The sequence below is a fragment of the Cyprinus carpio genome, chromosome B13 (genome assembly GCF_018340385.1).
Source record: "Cyprinus carpio isolate SPL01 chromosome B13, ASM1834038v1, whole genome shotgun sequence".
In the NCBI taxonomy this organism is placed as follows: domain Eukaryota; kingdom Metazoa; phylum Chordata; class Actinopteri; order Cypriniformes; family Cyprinidae; genus Cyprinus; species Cyprinus carpio.
Window position 1 is genome coordinate 6,589,542 of NC_056609.1, and position 16,778 is coordinate 6,606,319.

Sequence of the window (16,778 nt, forward strand, 5' to 3'; positions counted from 1 at the left end):
CACACAGATGAAAGTAGTTTAAAGTCTTTGGTTCTTTTAATTGTGATGATTTGGCTCAACATTTACAACAAAAACCCCACCAATCTCAACAAATTAGGGGGAATACTTCATAGGGACCAAAAAAAAAAAAAACATTTTTAGTGAACTGTTGGCCTTCATATATTTATATATGTATGCATGTATATATATATATATATATATAGATATATATAATATACTATATATATATTATATATATATATAGATATATATAATATATATATATACCCACACACACATATACATACATAAAAACATACATAACATACATATACATACATACAACATTACACACACACACCCACATATATATATATATGCGAGTAGTATAAATAATAAAATATCGTCAAAGCCTGGAGAGTAAAAAGATTAAAAAATAAATACATATTTGATACATTTTTAGTTTTAGGGTTAAATTTTTAGCACATGAATAGATGAGAGACTAAATGCTGAAAGGGGACATGCTGGTGTGGCACTTTCACTTTGCCTGTTGGTCCATGTTGAATCACACGTGAGTCATTTTCTAACACCCCCCACGCAATGCTGGATCACTCCACTAAACATGGCAGGTGGCTCACCATTCCAACAGTGATGTTCAAGCGACCCGCATATCCAAGGGGGGTTTTGTAGCTAGTCTGGTCCTCACAGCTTAAGGAGCAAAGGTCTTGCTACTCACCTTGTGATTCAGCCTAAAAAAAAGAGTAGGTCCTGTCTTCAATTTGCACCAATTTGCGGCAGTTGCAGCAAATTGTGTTACAAGCCGGTTTCGCAAATATCAAAACAGGTTTTTTATAGGACTATGGTGTTTACATAACTTTTTTTTCATACACCTACACAATAGAGCATAAAAAAACCATTTTTTTCATTGATGTTGTTCTTTCAATACAAGCCCAAAATCCATAATTGTTTAAAATTAATGCCTTAGCATTAGAGCTTTAAACAAGCTACACTTGAAGCAGTCATAGTCTTGTCACAAAGGCAACATGTTGGAGTGATGCTGCCCAAAAAAGTTAACATGACAGAGTGGAGCAGATGGGTTCGAATACAATGAGTCACTAGGTGACAATGAAAAAGCAATGGAACCGATTGATGATGCCTTAAGGAGACTAAGAAGACAAGCAAATCTGGAGGCCTGATTTATGTATTCTATTTACACTTGAAAATGAGGATTCTAGAAGTGGCAGATATCACGTAGGTGGTAACGCCATGACTTACTTTTTGTAGCGAAATATATACTAGTTTATATGTTTTAAATTTGAAACACACTGTTTTCTCTATGAGAGATATTATGAATTTTTGTTTTAAACACAACTAGAGACTCTCCTGGGTGTCGTGAATGCTAATGTGCACCATTCTCAAGCTCTGAGCTGTGAGTTTATTCCAGTTAGATGGTGTGATTCTGTGTATTGGGTTATTTTGTTGCAGCATGTTTTGCATGAAGCAAATAAGTGTCACTTCTGCAGCTCAAGTGGCACCAAACTGAACTGCAAAAATAATGAGTGTTTTTTCAAAGTTTCATATGCCTCTCTCTTAGCTGCCATTGTCAGAAAAAAATAAAAATAGCATCTTTGGCAACATGATGTGTGAGGAGACAATGATAGAATTCAAACATACAAGTTTAATGGGAATATGCGGAATGGAGAGTGACACATTACATTAATATATAACATGCATTACTAAAATGTATTGGGTACAAATCCTTTTTTTTTGTGAATGTCATTATGAATTGTCATGGAAAAGGGGAAAGAGCTATGGGTAGATTTTTGTTTTTAAGCTTTACAGATTTTTAAATTTATTTATTTTTATAAAAGATAAATAAATAAATTATAATTCGGGTGAGCTATTCCTTTAGCATTGGCAGCATAGTAGCATCAACTGGTTTTGAAACATTAAATGAAAAAAAATGTCTGTGTTCATTCTGAGATAGATGAGATCGCTTTTCTGAATGAAAAAAAAGGAAGCAAAAGAGACAAAATTCTCCATTTGCCCTCCATTTAATCTCATGGCTTTATAAGAGAAACACAAACTATTAAAGTAATCTAATTTTGTGATTTTTCTTTCCAATAAAAAGAAGAGGAGGAAAGGGAAAAGTAACAATGATAACGCTTTAAAAGGAAGGGTTGAGTCTATTCTTAGCAGCTGTCAGCTATCTGTGCATCTGCTGGAGATATCTTCCTTCTTTCCTCACAATGCAGAATGTGGGTGTACTTGCATTTCTGCTGCAGAGGAGGAGCTCGAAATAAAGGAACAGAAGATAAATCTGCATTTCTCTTCATGTTCAGATAAAGAAGAACCCTGCCCCTCTCACATTTGCCTCTCTCTTATGTTTCATACTGTCTTGTTAAAGGTAAAAAGTTAGCTTGTTTTAGCATGTTCCTTACAACCAATAAAAGTCTGAGGATAGTTGTTGATGTACAGTAAGATGAACCTGTCACAAACATGTATGGGTCACATCTTTACCATAAAAGAATTTATCTCTATCTAACCCCTGTATGTGTTTTTTGTCTCATATTTATATCAAACAAGCAGGGAAAGCAATATCACAAAAAGTGCTGTTTGTCCCAAATATAACGAGTGCAAATGTGATTTTATACAACAGTTCAATAAATAAGAAGTTTGATATTGTGTTTATAGCTTAAACACAATATCATGTGTTTTTTTGCTCAATTTAGCAGAGAACATATTACCTTTAAAAGCCACAGCGCAGAATTGTTGTGCATCTCCGAGCAACACAGTGGTTTTTAGTTTCTGAATGAATAAATATGTATGTATTTGTTTAAAAATTTTAATTTGTAAAAAGTCCCCAAAAAAATATTTTAATAGTCTTTAATTTGTGCTGATCTAAATAAAAATAATCCATTATATTTAAATGCAAAATATATTTAGTAGTATTTTAGTCCGTTTGTAGTAACTTTATGAAATTGTTTTGTTACCTTTGGATTTCTAGTTCCCTTTGCATAGGACTGGATAAGGAGAGTAAATGTTGAAATCAAGTGTCATTTGATGTGTTTTTAGTGAAAGTGAAGATCTGAATAGTGCTTAATGCTGTTATATCTGACATTTTTAAAAGTGTTTTCATAATGTGGAGATTTTGTGGTTACCATTGTGCTGAAAAGTAGACCACAGATTCACATAGTGAAGTTAAGAATTAGGACATGGGTTTTATTTTATTTTTCTCTTAATTAGAATCCTTCCTTGTAATTTTCACTTTATTCTATTGTATGTTTGTGTGAATTAATAAATCAATCCATTAAAAATATACATGCACACATACACTATCTAAATGGACTGGACTGTTTAGCCATTATGCCTCATCTTTCATCTGAGAAGTGTCAGGGTCTTGGCTTAAAACAAGGGGAAGAAATTCTGAAGAATGTTTTGCTACAAAACAGCTTTGACTTGCATAGTATAGAAACATACTATGGACGTGAAATGGTGGCAGAAACCTGCTTGTTTGCAAACATTCTTCTAAATTTCATCCTTTGTGTTCAGCAGAACAAAGGAATTGATGCACATGATGACAAAACTGGTATTTCGATTACATTCACTGCATCTGCGATAAAAAACGTGAACGTGATCTCCTCCATTGCTGACGTTTGCAGGCGACAAAACAGCGAGATTCAGGAAGTGTCCGATTTCAAAGATCTTTTTTGACCCCTCCCCTTACTGCAGCCGCCTACTCTCGCCTACATTTCAGGCGAGGACTAAACAGTCCATTTAGATATGTATGGTGTGCATAGTATATTTTTTAATGGATTGATGTAGTTTATTAATTCACACAAACATACAATAGAATAAAGTGAAAATTACAAGGAAAATTCTAATTAAGAGAAAAATTCAATAAAATAAACGCATGTCCTAATTCTTAACTTGATTAGGCGTGTTTTGTTTTTTGTTTAGTACTCATGTAAATATAAATAAATAAATGGGTAATCTAATTCTTAGAATAAAGAGAAAATGTATCAGTTGACATTCTTAGCCAATGAGCATGAAGCTGTGTCGTCAGTCAGTCATTTTCCCATCATGCTTTTTTTTGCTTTTGAATAGCGCAGTTGGTGGAGAGCAACTGCGCTCGAAATGCTCAATCTGACACAGCCGCCTCGCTGTCGCGAGTTTTTTGGCACACGTCAGCATGACATCAGATCAAGGCAGACGTAACTCGGACACTTTTCCTAATCGGCATGCATCTCGCAGTGATCACCGCGGGTGATTGGGTTCGACGACAGATTTTTGCTCATCTCAAACAAGCCTAATAACGAATGATCGTAAAATGACTCATAGAAAACGCTCTTAAGCACTAAGATCAATTGTTATCGGGAAACCCGGCCGGCCCTGTTACTCCAGCGAACATTTAGCATAATTTCATATCAACTCTAAGAAAGGATATTTTCATGGCCACAGAAAAATATTTTCACACAGTATCGGGAAATGCATTAGAGCATGTAGCAAAATCGGAATCGTTAAAGGGACATTGATTTGTAATGTCTCATCAGATTATCGATGTCTCCTCAAATTATGGTGAGCGTTACGAAGCCAGAGAATGATAAGCTCTCTCCTTTACACACCAGTTCTGCCTGTAGATCAGCGTTGAGGCTTCTCTGGAACACAGCTTTAAACAGGGGTCGGCAACCCACAGGATGCGCGGCCCAACAGTGGCACGCCGAAGGATAGGGACAGAGCGAGGAAAGATGCAAGGAAAGCAGTGAAAGCTGCAATCATTTAATATTAGTCAATTTTTAACGTTGTTTACGATAGAAATAAACGACACAATGAACGACACATATAACCAGTGATGCAAACTATCCCTAATTTATTTTTTCTCAAATATGGCCACTTTTGAGAGAGAGAGAGCGAGACGAGCAGATCGACCGAGAGATTTTTTCTCAAATATGGCCACTTTGAGAGAGAGAGAGAGAGAGGGGTCTGTCTCTCTCTACAAACAATGAAGCTGAGTTTAGTTACCTAAAAACAGCGATTTTACCCCCCTCCTTGCTAAGAAATATAATGTAGCGATTCAGTATCGAGTAATAAAATTCGCTTGTCAGCGCTGACAACAAGTTTATGAGCTTTGAATGTTACTTTTTGCACAAGGCGATCTGAGATCTCTGTGCCAGTGGTGTGTGTGCACGCACGCGCATCAATTAAAGCAGCGCATTGATATAGAATGGTGATTAAACTGAACGGTTTCAATGCATTGGCCTTGTCACACACACACAAACACTGATGTTCAGTAGGGTCACACTGTATATCTGTTATTCAAGAAACTTTATGTTTAAAAACATAAAGTTTAAAAAACAATTTATGAGAAAATCTTCAGAAACTATTTGCATGAAAATCAAAGAGGCCTATTGTTTTTATTTTATTGTATCATTAAAAAATGTGTACGTACTGTTCAAAACATTAATGCATTCTGTATAATACAGAATGCATTAAAAAAGATGGGGGCATTAATGCATTCTGTATATGGGGTGGAACACTGTTGGCACAGTGGTTAACCAGAAAAATAAAAAATGGCACGTCATGCCGGAAAAGGTTGCCGACCCCTAATATAAGAGAATCGCAGACTAAAGGCGGGTCACTGATGTGAGGCCTTTAAGGTCTGAGAAGGTTCACGCCTCTCAGGATGGGCTTGTCCAAATGAGAAAGGCTGAAATTCCAAGTGGGAGGTTGGAAATATGGGGGAGTTTTATGACCCTTTGTGTGAAAGCACTGGTAATTTGCATATGTAACTGGATCAGAAGAAGATATACAAACTAATAAGGATTCTTAGAACACTAATATGTTGCATAGGTATCAACATATAATATACACTCTTGTTTAGATCATCAGAAGACGAATTCATAGATACTAAACATGGTAAGATTACATGAACGAGTGGTTCTATCATAAGCATGCATAAAACAGTGTACAAGACAAAGAGACAATATACAAGAACAGTCACAAAATACACAATGACCTGAAGTATATGTGTGTTCATTCAAAGAAAGGTTTTTCTATGAATTAATTAGAGAAGAGTACATTTTTATAGCAGTATGTTTCAGAGAGAACTTAATAGGAGGAAGATCCTCTCCACATACTTTTGGGTCGTAAAATTTATCTGGTCTGGCTGAGGTGTCATGGTTGCCATGGTAACCAGGGGTCTGGAGTCATTCACAGACATCCTGGCAGCTAGTATGTGTAGGGGTCTGTGATCATTTGTTAATCTAATGAATAATTGATTTGTTAAATCAAATGAAAAATGGTGTGTCTGATTGGTCCAAATGCTACAGTATCAAAACATCCTGCAAGAGCAACTTCTTCCAACGATCTATGAGAAATTTGGTGATGATCCGTGCATTTTCCAGCATGATGGAGCACTGTGTCACAAAGCAAGAGTGATAAAGAAGTGGCTCGAAGATCATTACATTGAAATTTTAAATCTGTGGCCAGGCCACTCCCCAGATCTCAATCTCATATAGAACCTGTGGTCAGTCCTCAAAAGGTGAGTGTTCAAGCAGAAGCCCACAAATTGTGATCAACTCTGAGAACTAATAAGGCAAGAATGGATCACCAACAGTCAGGATTTAGCCAAGAAGCTAATATCCAGCATGTCAGAGTGAATTCTATCTATCTATCTATCTATCTATCTATCTATCTATCTCACTATCTATCTATCTATCTATCTATATCTATCTATCTATCTATATATATATATATATATATAGATATATATATATATATATATATATAGCTAGTAAAAGCCTTTAAAACTTATGATATGCTTATCATTGTTTTTCAGTATACCATAGAAACGTGAAAAAAATCATCTACAAATACTGAAGCAGCAAACTTTGCAAAACACAAAATTTATGTCACTGCCAAAACTTTTGGCCATGACTATAGTTTGAAATTTGCAAAATTTATGTTTTTTGTTATTTTTTTAACTTTTATTATTGAATATATGTTTAGTGCATGTGAGTATAAGTAAATGGGGAGAGAAAAAAGTGTCAACCAAAATGATGCTACAGTGCAGCAAATGTAAATGGGCCTAAAATTTAAATTCTGAATATGTTTTAATTTGTATGGAAATCTGTGGTTTTTGGTATCTTGGCAAACCAAGCCACAAGGGTGTAAAGTGACTCTTAAAATGTTGACAACTCCCCTTTTATGGGACTTATTTAGCCATTTGCTTTGTCTGTTGCTATTTGTCTCTGTCTTTTGTGACAAAAATACATTTGATTAATGTGCTTTGAAAATTGAACCTGCAGTTCAATCCATTACAGCTTATGAAGATGCCGTGCCATATGAAACACAACATCAAATTACTGGTCATATATACAATGGAATATTCAAATGATTTCTTTATTACATGACTTCACATAGTGAAGCTTCTGAAAGATCATGCCTGCTACATAATTACTTTGATTTAGTATTCCCGCAAGAGTTACAATCACAGCTAACAGGCATTTACTTTTAGATAGTCAGCATCTGTTTCAGTGCTGCTGTTATTGTTTAACAATTATGAGAAAGATATCATCTACTCCCCAAAGCCCTGTTGCTTGGGACAAAGTTATGACATGGAAGCAATACACAGGCATAGACTTCTGAGACCTTTTCCACGTCAGTGGAGTGCACCAGTCAATTTCAACCATGTGTAGCCTTGATTTTAGGGCACTGTGTTTCTCTCTGCTGTCCTGACCTTTAGCTATTATTAACTCTTGAAGAACCTCACATTCTGACAAAAATCAGTTTTACCTTTTTGAAGAAGAATGTTCTGCATGCTAATTTCAAAAAGAATAAGAAACAGACTAGGCTTAATGTGTTGAAAAGGTGGATCATATTTTATTGAATTCTCCAACTAAAGTGCCTCTGAAGGACATTTATTCTATGAGCTGTAATATGTTTATATTGTCATAGGACATACAAATCATAAATGAGAACTTGTAACACCTCAGCTGTGTCTGCAAGACAGCAATGTAATCAAAGAGTGTGAATGGAAGTTTTGAAACAGATTGAACATAAATTGTATATCAGATTTGCTCAGATTAATCAAAAGCATTCAACCGTATTTTTAAGTATTTGGAGAAATGCTCTTCACATTTATTTCGTATTTATTTTTCATAAGCGATTTTAGGAGAAACAGCTGAGATACCTTGTAGATATAGATGAAATGCAGTAAATAAAAACTCCAAATCTGAGTTATACAATTATCCTCCAAAGAGTGCCATAAAATAATTCTAGAGTATTCTAAAGCCTACTCTTGATTACATAAAGAAATAACATTTCCTTTCCTTTGTCTTTTTCACAAATATCTCTACTTTTTCAGTCCATCCTCTCCAACCACATTGCTCCAAATAAATGTTATGCTCATTTTTTTTTTTTTTTTTTTTTTGCCCTGCCATTGAATATCCTGTTTATCAAATATATCATATGACATAAACAAAAGGCCTTGCATGTTGACTTTAAAAATAAAAGCACCCCTGGCACAGCGTACAGGAAGGTTAATGTGATGTTTACTACATTTAAAACAAGAAAACACTGAGAACCGTGCAAACAGCAAGCAAATAAATACATAAGCAAGTAAGCAGGTAAATAAATAAATAAATAACACTCTGGTGTAATCATAAAAATACACAGCATGCACAATTTGGCATTACTGGATAAAAACATCTTTCTTTCTTTCTTTCTTTCTTTCTTTCTTTCTTTCTTTCTTTCTTTCTTTCTTTCTTTCTTTCTTTCTTTCTTTCTTTCTTTCTTTCTTTCTTTCTTTCTTTCTTTCTTTCTTTCTGTATCAGTACTTTCCTGACCCTCATTTCACTTGTCAGTCATTCGAACTTGTCAGTCTTTGCAGCCCTCATTTCACTTGTCAGTCTGCAGTCTTGGATTTTTTTTTTTCACCTACAGGAGCTCAGCAATAGAATTGCATTCTCTGTGACAGAAGCATGTGATGCTGGAAGGTATTTACAACATATCTTACATGTTTCATCAGAAATATACCTAAAAATACATTTTAATGCCTTAAAATACCACTGTAAAAATGTTATGTGTTTGAACAGAGTTTTTGAGGTGCTCTATGCTTGTCAGTCATTTTGAGTGCTCGGTTTTGCCAAACATCTTTTGAAGACTTGAAACAATTTTAGACAGTGAAGGTTAGTGAAACAGCTAACTTCCCTCACTGTCCCTTTAAAATGCAAAGACATAATTTTATGTTTCATGAAAGTATTGCATGATGTCTGCCAAATGTTGTGTGTTGTTCAGGTGTCAGTATTTCTCAATTCCCACAGGTTGATTAAAGCGTAAGGACAGTTTGCTTCAAAAGACATTATATGGGGTGAGGCACTCCTACTGAATAAGAGTCACTCTGCATGGGCAAGCCTGATATTTTATTGTCAGTTACGTTTAAGATAAAATGACTCATCTAACTCTTACACTTGTCAAGCAGATGCGAGCCTTGTAACTAACCGAGTAAGCAAGAGAAAGAAAGAGAGAGAGGTTTATAAAAAGAGTGAGTCAGTTAGGACAAAGACATCATTTACTTCCTTCCCATTTGAATGCCATGCAACCTCTGTGAAAGGGACAACAATCACACATGCAAAGGGAATCATGGGAAAGTCAAACAAGGGCAATAGTGTTTAATATAGTACAATATTGATGATAAAAAAGTGCATTGATGGTTAAAAAAAAGTCTGATAATAAAGACTACGTCTGATAATAAAAATATATATTCAAAATTAGATGTAGACAGCATATATTCAGATTTGCAATTATATATTCAGGATTTATAAATGTATATTCTGATTTACATTTATATATTCAGAATTATAACTTTTTATACTCAAGATTATAGTTAGAATATAATGCATTTACAATAATATATTCAGACTTACAACTTCTGATTTACATTTATGTATTCAGATTTTATATAATTATTACCTGTTTGGCCTTTCATAAACTAGCACAACATTATTTCAAATTAAAAGCTAATATTGTGTTTTTTTTTCTTACTGGCAAAATTTCATAATCAAAATTCTATTAAAAAAATTCATATTCAAATAAGTTAAAAAAGTTACATTTAAAGTTTAAAAAAAACGAATGAAATATCTCTAAAGCTGCAGTTGAAAATGGTCCCTTACTTACATTCACAAATGGCAGATAAGCTGCGCACAATTCGCCTGCTTATACTATAGTATATACACTTTTTATGAAAAGTACATACTTTTGAGTGTATGTATAATTAAGTTTTTTAACGGATGCTCTATTGCTTAGTTACATGTTAAGTGTTTTCAGTTCTAATCAAAACCTTAGGTGCATCCTAAATCACATACTTATGCACTATTCTATGAAACTTTGTTTTTCGTGCCTGTCTCTTTAAATGCAAATGAGCTGCTGATCCCCGCCCACTTTTCCAAAATAGAGCTGCTTCATTACAGATCGGACCTGCGAGAAACATCTGTTTTGGTTCTTCTGATTGTCATGTTTATCGCGCTGAAATCATGGGTTTTAAACCATATTAGTTTAAGCTTCTGATATAGGGTTTTCTGAGAACACACATCTGATGCACACGGACAGAAAGCGGCTGACACTGCATGTGAGTACTAAACTAAGTTTCTTATTCACACACAAGTTTACGCTAAAAACACACGAGTTACAAAAACAGTAGGTTATGTCTGTTAAGGTTTTAGATCTGTGTGGCAGCAGCAATATACAGTAAATAAATCAATAATTCCACTGCTCTCTTGTCTCCTCTGAGGATGGGACTCTGTCAGAATAGTGTTCTGTGCTCGACTGTTTGAAGTCGATAGACTGAAGTTCTCCATCTTTTCTTATTATTAATTACTATATTAATGATTATTTTTTATCTTGTCTTTGCTATTATAAATAACAACAGATGCAAAACAAACAAACAAACAAAAACAAAACAAAAAACAGAACAAATAGCCTAGAAAGAAACAAATAATGCATACCGTTATCATTTTATATCTAAAGTATTCATGTATGAAAAACAAATAATCAAATGTAAAAATAACTTAAGCATGTTCATTACAAATAAATTGATTATTAAAACTACAAAAGCATTTCAATGAAGTGCAGCTAGTGATTCCCCCTTTTCTTTTGTTGTTAGATTAACATTATGATACATGATACTCCTACTTTAATGCACGGATCTAATATAATGTTACATATCAGATGTTTTCCCCCAACGTTCCCCAAACAAAACAGATGATGTTTGCGCGAATACTGAAATACTGTAATTCTGTATATGTGTGTATTTATCGGGATCGCACGCCATCAGAATATGCCGTTATATGCACGCACTTTGGATGACAGTCAGTGCCAGAAGCGAGCAGAGAAAGGGTAATCCTCTCAGAAAATATACAAATAAAGATATTTTCAGATATGTAATTACTACCTGGAGCATTTTTGTCTGGGTTTACCTACATACATACATATATGTATGTATATATATATATATATATATATATATATATAATATATATATATATATATATATATATATATCTATATATATTTATTTTATATATATATAATATTATTATTATTATAATTTTTTTTTTTTTGCCTTTAGCTCAAAATAGCCTGTGCAAATTTACACTCATTTTGCCAGCATGGGTCACAGTACCAAAGTGTCACAGTTTTAATGAGGTACAGAATGCAGTGCCTCAGAAAATCGATCTGCCTGTTTACATGACAGTCGCATGGCATATATCTGATTTAGATCCGATTTATTTCCACATATGAATGAGGCATGAAACCAATCTCGAAATATCCGAATGCATGAGCTTTTTTCCTGTTTACACTGTCATAGAACAGATCCGATCTGTCACATATGAGCAAAAAATTGGATTTGGGTCACATTTAACTGGCAGTGTGAACGAGGCCTTTAAGACACTTGCAGAAAAAAGACTTAACAAAACAAAGTAACTGTGTTAACCTATTTCACGTTTCCTTGGTTGGTAGATGCATTAGGGACCTGATTATAACACTTAAAACCTGGAAAAATCAGATTTTCATGATATGTCACCTTTAAGCACAAAGCATGTTGCCCTTACCCAATAAATCAAACAAGTATGTTGCCAAAAATCTGCATAAGCCATAGCCACAAGGAAGTTGCCCTGAACCAGATGACCTAACGAGTATGTTGCCAATAGCTGATGAGCTTAAGCAACAACATGTTCTCAGTAACAACCAGATAGCCTTAAGAACAAGCGTGCTCCCAATAACAACCAGACAGCTTAGGAACAAACATGCTCCCAATAACAAAACAGACAGCTTAGGAACAAGCATGTTCCTAATAAAACCAGACAGCTTAGGAACAATCGTGCTCCCAATAACAACCAGACATCTTAGGAACAAGCATGCTCCTAATAAAACCAGACAGCTTAGGAACAAGCATGCTCCCAGGAACAAACCAGACAGCTTAGGAACAAGCATGCTCCTAATAAAACCAGACAGCTTAGGAAGAAGTGTGCTTCCAGTAACAACCAGACAGCTTAGGAACAAGCATGCTCCTAAAAAACCAGACAGCTTAGGAACAAGTGTGCTTCCAGTAACAACCAGACAGCTTAGGAACAAGCATGCTCCCAGTAACAAACCAGACAGCTTAGGAAAAAGCATGCTCCCAGTAACAAACCAGACAGCTTAGGAACAAGCATGCTCCTAATAAAACCAGACAGCTTAGGAACAAGTGTGCTTCCAGTAACAACCAGACAGCTTAGGAACAAGCATGCTCCTAATAAAACCAGACAGCTTAGGAACAAGTGTGCTTCCAGTAACAACCAGACAGCTTAGGAACAAGCATGACAGCTTAGGAACAAGTGTGCTTCCAGTAACAACCAGACAGCCTAGGAACAAGCTTGGTCCCAATAACAACCAGATAGCTTAGAAACAAGTGTTCTCGCAATAACAACCAGATAGCTTTGGAAGAAGCATGTTCCCAATACAACTATAAGCACGGTCCCCGCCCAAACCCCCCCCCCCCAAAAAAATGGCTTTAAGAACCAGCATGTTTCCAGTACGACTAAGTTAAATAGTGTGTCGTGTGTATGTATGATATTAGAACAGTATCAACGCTGCACTGACTTCACATGACTGTTTACCATTTGTCTCTGGAGATGTGCCACAGCAGAAATGATTCCACCCGGGCCATGATCGCTATTTCCTGTCCATCACCTCAAGCTGCTTGAATTTGTGTTGTAGAAAATGGGTGCTGTGATAGGTGTCACATCCCTAAAGGTAGATGTGGATCAGCTGAGAGTCGGCTGATGCAAGCTCGACTAACATGACCTGCCAGAACTAACGCTACCCTTGATAACTCACGTCTACAAGTGTGATATTGCATTTATAAGACACATTTGCGCCGTATTGAATGGCACAAGTGTGTATATTCATAAGAAACAAAAACAGAGTGTCTTTATGATCAAATGCTGCAACCCACTGGTGATAGAATTTAGCATTCACCACTTTTAATGACAATGACTGTGCAAAGTTTCAGGATGCAAAGCTGAACGTTGAGTTTAATTTGTGTAATTTTGCTCATGCTTGCTGAAGAGAGATGTTCATCTCATATCTGTGGAGATGTTAGGAGTAAAATTTACATATGTGGTTTCATCAACCACATGGATTTACATTTGTCCAGTTCTGTCTGCAATGCATCTTAAACCACTTCCTGAAGTGTTTTTGTTTATTTGTTTGTTTGTTTTTGCACAATCAGATTGATCCATCTCAAATGTTTTTCAGACGGCATTTATGAATTGGCCAGGTGTAAAGCAAGAACTCATGCTCATGCAGCAGTACCGGCGAGTCTCAATAACTATATAAGGTTTGTCCATGAAGTCACCATATTTGCAGCTAGTCGCTAAATGTAGCAACAAAGTTGCTAAGTTGGCAACACTATCAGTGGGTCTCCTGAAACATGCTGCAGAAATAATAGTGTCTTATCACTGTGGATACTGTCTGTATTTGCTGTCAGTGTTTGACTTTTTAACTTTTTCCCTCAGATGCTGAAACAAAACACAGCATGTTTTCTGTAATTGTACAAATCACACGAATATGTAATTATGTATTGTAGTTTCTGTTTCTAAAACATTTTATGTTTTTGTATGGTTTCCCCATAAAATTATCAAAAGAAGATTTGTGTGTAATAGCCGAATAAGAGAGATGAAGGCAGTGGTCAGTAAAAGCTGTCTAGCTGGTATCATAGTCTTTGAAGTCCATCTTAAAACTACTGCAGAGAAGCAGGCAGGCTCAGTAAGACACCCATTTGTCTGGCTATAGTTGGCAGGAGCTATCGTTGAGCAATGCCTCCCTACATTACTTTAGTCTTTAAAGGCCATTCCAGTAAGGGCAGGTAAAGAAGCAGTGGTCAGTAAAGTGTCTCTCGCTGTCTTGCCGGTATCGGCACAGACATTCCTGTCAGGGCCGGATTAGATTTCTCAAAGGACACCCAAGTTAGCTGAAAAAAATACATAATTTGCTCCACATTTTTAAGGAGGTTAGGTGAAAAAATGAGGGGAAAATCTCAAATTTTTTTTTACCTCAAAAAGGGAAATTATGGTGAGACTTTATTTTGATGGTCCCTTTAATTCCCTATTTCCACTGTAGTTTAGTATCCTTTAGAGTGGGGGGGATTATTCACATGTCGTTATAGTTGTGACTCCTAAAAAAACTTTTTCATTCCGCATCGCCCCATCAAGCTCTCTCTGGATCAGCTCCTCTGCTATCAACGAGAGTAGAGGAGCGCTCTCATTGCGCTCCTTCAAAACAGTTGCGTTCAATCCTTGGCTGGCTGTGCCGATTTAAATCTAGCTGTTCTTTTGTGTTTGTGTCACAAGTTCAGTGACGCAGGTAATGACGATTCTCTCTGGCCAATCCGTGATCAGCAGAGTTTACATGTCACGTTTTGGTAATGGTACGGTACGGTTCACTTGGAACCCCAACTGAGGTTGTACTGAAAAAAAGTACCAGGTACCAGGTACTGTACCCAGTGGAAAACCCCCCAAAAGGGAACCATACGGAGCCGTACCATTCCGTACCATGTAGTTGAAAAGTGCCATAAGTAACATTGCAACTACATGTCAACTAACTCTCATTAGAGTATTAGTAAACTGTCTGTTTCATATTTACTAACGCTTTATTGTGATAGTCTCCCAACAGACATTATACTGACTATAAGAAACTTTGCAAGTACAATTTATGTGACAGTCAGCTTATTCTAACCCTAACCATACCAGTCAACTAATGCTCTACTAACTCTCTAATGATAATTAGTGTACATTTAGGTGCAACATTAAGTCAATGTTCAACAATGTTCAAAAGTGACCATCAAAATAAACTGAAACCAAAATGATTTCCAGCTGTTACATTTGCACACCACTAGCCACACACCATTCACAACAGTACAGGTAACAATCACAATTTGAATATATGTGACCATGGACCACAAAACCAGTCATAAGTACAGTAGCACAGGTATATTTGTAGCAATAGCCAAAAATACATTGTGTGGGTCAAAATCATTGAGGCCAATCATTAGGATATTAAGCAAAGGTCATGCTCCATGAAGATATTTTGTCAATTTCCCACCGTAAATATATCAAAACTTAATTTTTGATTAGTAATATTCATTGCTAAGAACTTCATTTGGACAACATTCTAAATTTTCTCAATATTAAATTTTTTTTTGCACCCTCAAGTTCCAGATATTCAAATAGTTATATTTGAATTATATTTTATATAGTTATATATCTCAGACAAATGTTGTCTTATCCTAACAAACCATACATTATTGGAAAGCTTATTTATTCAGATGATGTATAAATCTCCAAAAAAAAAAGAAAAAAGAAAAAGAAAAAAAAAAGATCCTTATGACTGGTTTTGTGGTCCAGGGTCACATATTAGACCAGATTTGTTGGAATACATAAATACATTCCGGAGGCCCTAGTGAAAGGCTTACTGTCTGACTGTTTCACCTGACTTGTTTCACCTCACTTCTTCCAACCTCAGCTTTCAATGACAGAGGGGGAGACCACAGCACCAAAGGGTTTGTCCCAGTTCTGTACAGAGTGAGAATTTGATTGAGTGCCCGGTGTCTTGTCTTGTCTTTCTAAACCTCTATTCATGTGCCATCTGTTACATGAATTAAAGAATCCATAAAAGCAACGCCACAATGCCTTAAGACTATGTACAGTACAATTAGATCACTGTTTGCTCTTTGAAACACAGACTATAAAGATGATGAATACTTCAGCATATTGAAGGAGGAGATGTAAACCGCCAACTGCTATTTGAGAAACTAGCTAATGCAATAGATGAAATTATTTACACTTGTTAGTTCTTCAGGCACCCAGAAAAAGCATTATAGATTATTCATATTGACCTGAAAAATGACCAAAAAGTGTTATGTGTTAAGTTGAAACCAAGGAGGTCTATAATAGCTGGCTAAAGATATCCGTTAGCTTTCCCATGCATCTCAATAGCTCAATAACAACAGCGAGTGCTGGGCTGGCAAAGGGACCCTCATAAGTTCTTTTTTCAATGTAAATTTTAGTTCAATCCATCAAACCTAAAATGTTGCTACCATATTTTATTATTGTAAAGTTCTGGCAACCAAAGCTGCTGTTTACGTTTATACTTTTTGTGCCAATATGATATATATTTTGGGTTGGACGAAATAATGTGAACACCCATTATTACAGGGGTTAGTATAATTTGTGTAGACTACAATGAAGAAAAAAATAAAT